The sequence below is a fragment of the Oryzias melastigma genome, linkage group LG22 (genome assembly GCF_002922805.2).
Source record: "Oryzias melastigma strain HK-1 linkage group LG22, ASM292280v2, whole genome shotgun sequence".
Classification (NCBI taxonomy): domain Eukaryota; kingdom Metazoa; phylum Chordata; class Actinopteri; order Beloniformes; family Adrianichthyidae; genus Oryzias; species Oryzias melastigma.
Window position 1 is genome coordinate 18,345,566 of NC_050533.1, and position 4,613 is coordinate 18,350,178.

Consider the following 4,613-nt stretch of genomic DNA (forward strand, 5'->3'; position numbering starts at 1 on the left):
TATTTTGCTATCATTTGAAGATGTTAATGGTTTTATTGTAACTTTTAATAAGGGTAAATAAATGTTTGATCCCCTCTGTCCGCCTCTCTGCTGTCTGCTTTCACAGTCACTTGATTATAAATAAATTATCACTAAAATATAAACATTACATTACATTAGGGTCTATGATGAAGCAGTAATCTCTAAAAGAAGAGGCCAACACTCATAATTCAGTTTTTAATGTAATTTGATGGTCTTTGGCTCCCTCTGGTGGACATATATAGGTAAAACAGGACATTTATGGAAGTTTTTTTAGTTCCATCAGACTGAATTTTTTTTCACCTCTGAATTTTTTTTCTGATTGATTTAACCTCTGAATTTTTATTCTGAATTTTTTAAACCTCTGAATTTTTATTCTGATTTTTTTAACCCTTGCTTTTTAAACAGCAAAATTTTATCCTACCAAAAATATTTTCTATCTTAAAAAAATATGTGTTTTTAATTTCGAGACTTAAAATTTTGATGGGTCAGAAATTCAACATAAAAAAATTAGAAGTGAAAAACTTGGATTACTAACAAAGGCTTGTTTAATCCTTTGTATTACTGTTTATTTATGGTTTGTTTACTAAATCTTGTTATTTAAATTATCCAGGTAAATAATGCTAATGATTATTAGGTTATTTACTTCTCAGTATACCATAGCAATATTATTTGTATTTCGTTTCTTTGCAGACCACAGACACACACACACATCCACAGACAACCATATACGCACATGTTTACACCACCAGATTCTGAAAACATGTATCCATTCAACTCCCGAAATTAAAAGTTTCCTGGAGCGGTTTATTAACAGTGAAGATCCAGGACCAGGATCAGAGTGAACAGGAACTCTCCTCCAGTCCTCCTGAACCTCCATTGGTGACGTCTGTGGGGTGATGTAACTGAGATCCTGGTGTTTCTCTTCTGGTTGGCGAGCGGAGTATCCTACAGGATGATCTCAAGAGTGTTTGGATCTCTCGTTCCACTGTCCACTGCATCACCCACAGTCACTGAGGAGGTGGTGGCCATTCGCCATAAGGACCTTCAGCTTCCTAAAAACCCTGAGGACCTGGAGGTGGAGTCCCGTGGGTTTGCTGGGCTGGCACAGCACAGAGTTTTTCCTTAAAGCTGCAGGTGCCATCGATGGATGCCACATCAGGATCATACCTCCTGGTGACCCTGGTATCATTCCAAAAGCGCCCTCGATTATAGAGCGTGCTTTGGAATGATGAAGACAAGATTCAGAGGCATCTTCCTGCAAGTGCTGGAGGTTCATCACACCTTTGTACCTCACGGAAGTGAACACATAGCAGCATTTTATATTCCTTGGAATATATTTCTATTCATTTAGATATTTAATTTATATGTTGCAGGTTGTCACAGCTTGTGCCATCCTCCACAATATCTGCTCCTGTGCTGATGACACCGAGGCCCCAGAGGATGATGTGGAGGTGATGATGAGGAGGAAGCTGGTCTGAAGGTCACCAGTGGTGCTCTCTGGCAGGACCAACTACCTACTGAGGTTTCTGCCCTGGGGGACGTACCACCTGACCTTGATTACTTTTAACAGGTAATTAATTAATCAATTGAATTTTAATTATTCAATAATTTAATTAATTGAGTTTTTGTTAAAAACGTTTTAGGACAGTGCATGCATTATCTTATATTTATGGATCATTTTTGGTCATGCAGCATCCGTCCACAGCCAACCCTGTAAACCCTGGAGATGGTCGATGCAGTCTACAGTGAAGATGCTTCCTGAAACTCTGGAGACCATCCTGCAAGATGTTCCAATCACCACCCAGAAAGTTCCATCCCCGCGTCTCAGTTGAAGCATCTCATCCATGTCGACCATCTTTGTAAATAGTGTTACAATGAATGACGATTACTGTGTTGGATTTATACCTTTATTTATATTAAAAAAGCAAACATTTTAATACATCAAATATAAACTTTATTTACTCTCAGAAATCAAATGTTAGAGGGGTTATTCATTTAAAAACTGCTGAACAGGTTTCTCACGTGCACCTAAGACTGTCAATAGACTCTGCGCAGCACGCGCTCTCCAGACAGAGCTGTGACGTCACTGCAATCTCTTTTTTTAGTGAAACTGTTCATTTCAGGTGAGTAAAATATTTTTTAAAGATGGACAGGGGCAATGAATGACAAAATAGCATCTTTGCTTAGAATTAATTTTGTTGTCGCCAAATATTTGTGCTGCATTTTCTTTGACTAAACTTTGAAAAGACTCATCTTCCAGTAGTTTATTATTGAATTTCCATTAGCCCCTGAATTTTTTATTGTTTACATTTTTTGAACCATGTAGATGCATGGATATCATTTTATCATCTGAAAAAGGGGCATAACAGTGGGAAGCCTCCGTTATTAATGGAACACAGTTACCAGAAGTCAACCATGAATCTATTCTAGATTGCATAGTTTTACTTGAGTTGTTCCAAGTGAATTCTTTACTATCAGGATTAAAGAAGCGCCAAACATCAACAAGGGAAAGTTTGTTCATAAAGAATGCTGTAGATTTAAATTGTGAATTTTGAGTTCTTTCTGGGAATCTATCCAGACTGTCGCTTGGAGCATCATTAAAGTCTCCACCAATAATTAAAAATGAGTCATTATATTTATATAGAAGGACCTGTATACTATTGTAAATATCAGCAGAAAATAGTTTTGCATGAGCTGTTGTGTTATGACCATAAATATTACAAATAATAAACATAGAATTATCCAACTTTAAGACCATTATAAGCATCTACCATCTTCAGAACATTTATTTTCTAATATATCACCAGTAAATTTACTAAAGAGCACAGCAGCACCCACTGAATGATGAGATCCATGTGAGAGAAAGAGCAAATCACCCCACTGAGATTTCCAGAATTTTGTGTCCATGTCACTTGAGTGAGTTTCTTGCAAAAAAATAATATTTGCACCAGTTCTTCTGATAAAAAGAAATAAAGCCTTTCTCTTGGTAGTGTCTCTGAGTCCCCTAACATTTAATGAAATAATTTTCAAGGAATTAAATTTTTTTTGCTTGCTCAAAGACGCACAAGGCTTGAAAACAAAACAAAACGAATCAGAAAAAAGCGAAAACTTGTATCAACTTACCTAACAGCACTAGAGATAAAATAAGACAAAACTTTCCTAAGTTTGATATGCCTTCTTAAAAGTTAACTTAGAACCAACAAATGCCCTTTAATGAAGGAGTGATATGGATAATCAAAGAGCCATAGTCCCAATCTTGATTAATTCTTGAGAGTTTCAGTAGAAACTCTCTTTCCATCGATGATAGCATCCTGGCCTCTCCATGTTGCTTTCTTCCCTTCTTTTTGAGCTTTTTCAACGAGCGGCCAAATCTTCCTCCGATTTTGTCTCTCACGAAAGGCCAGATCCTCGATGAGTCGAAGCTTCTTTTATTTCATGATTGCAGCATCCATCACAGCTTTCCAGATCCTTTGCATGTATCAACAAGGTCGTGTGTTGTACTTCCGGTTTCTAGATGGCCTAGCGGTTAAACTCCCGCGCTTACAATCAAGAGATTGCCGGTTCGAACCCAACTGGGAGCTTATTTGTTTGTTTCTTTTTTTTTTATCCCAAAACTGTTCAATTCAGGTAAGTAAAATATTTTTAAAAAATAGACAGGGGCAATAAATGAAAAAAATAGCAATGTGGGGGGTGTTTGTTTTGATTTCTGTACTTTTAAAAGGTAATCAAATAGTACAGTTGGTTGCTTGATCCATATGCATGGAGTGTATCCACGGAGCCGTGTGACGTACTTCCGGTTTCTAGATAGCCTAGCGGTTAAACTCCCGCGCTAACAAACAAGAGGTTGCCGGTTCAAACCCAACTACGGGCTTTTTTGTTTGATTCTTTTTTTTTTAATCCCAAAACTGTTCATTTATGCTGAGATACTGAACTTTTGTGTCATTTTATTATTCAGAAATAATCCTAAACAACAGTTTTTGCTACTTTTTTGATACTAAAAGCACTTTTTATTATTCTGATTTTGCTTTTAAGACTGGTAGTTCCCCCAATGTTGTTTGTTTCACTTCTTTTAAATAAAGGAAGTCTCTTCTTTATGCATCAGCAAACTAGTTGCAGTGAATTCAGTCTATATCAGGCATTTACTAGCATACGGAGTGATAAATATGAAACTGCAGCATACAATCCTGACTGTATGCTGTATTATGCAAGACTGTATTTTCCCCATTATAAAGAGGAAAAAATAGCTTTTTCTGTGACTAACAAGTTAGTAGATGTCAATTTTATGACAAAGCAAGTTTTTTTTTAATCAAAGGTGACCTGCAGTTCTTCCAGTCTGCTGCACATCTCAAGCATCATCCTGTAACCATGGATATGGCCTTGTCCTCTCATCTGGTCACCGATGAAATGGGCAACTGCCTGCAACAACCGCCTGCGCAGCTGCAGCCTGGCCAACTCAAATGATGAAGATTAAAGTAATCACATAATTTTATCAGTTCTTCTGGTTTTCAACATTTTATCTGAAAAACTGCTTTGTTTTGCTGTGAATTGTAGAAAAAGTAATATTCTTTGTTATGTCGTTATCAGGACATATC

General features: G+C 36.9%; 2 long non-coding RNA genes across 2 annotated transcripts in view; both read left to right on the top strand.

The window, feature by feature from the left end:
- Positions 1 to 1,072: 1,072 nt before the first annotated feature.
- LOC112148819 lies at positions 1,073 to 1,945 on the top strand. Its single transcript, XR_002919697.2, has 3 exons — positions 1,073 to 1,291; positions 1,395 to 1,591; positions 1,714 to 1,945. It is a non-coding gene; the product is annotated as an uncharacterized LOC112148819 (long non-coding RNA).
- A 1,450-nt stretch (positions 1,946 to 3,395) lies between these two features.
- Positions 3,396 to 4,613, top strand: part of LOC112150264 — a 4,204-nt gene continuing 2,986 nt past the window's right edge. The window contains exons 1-2 of the long non-coding RNA XR_002919941.2: positions 3,396 to 3,648; positions 4,334 to 4,493. This is a non-coding gene — a long non-coding RNA (uncharacterized LOC112150264). The remainder of the gene's footprint in view (positions 3,649 to 4,333; positions 4,494 to 4,613) is intronic.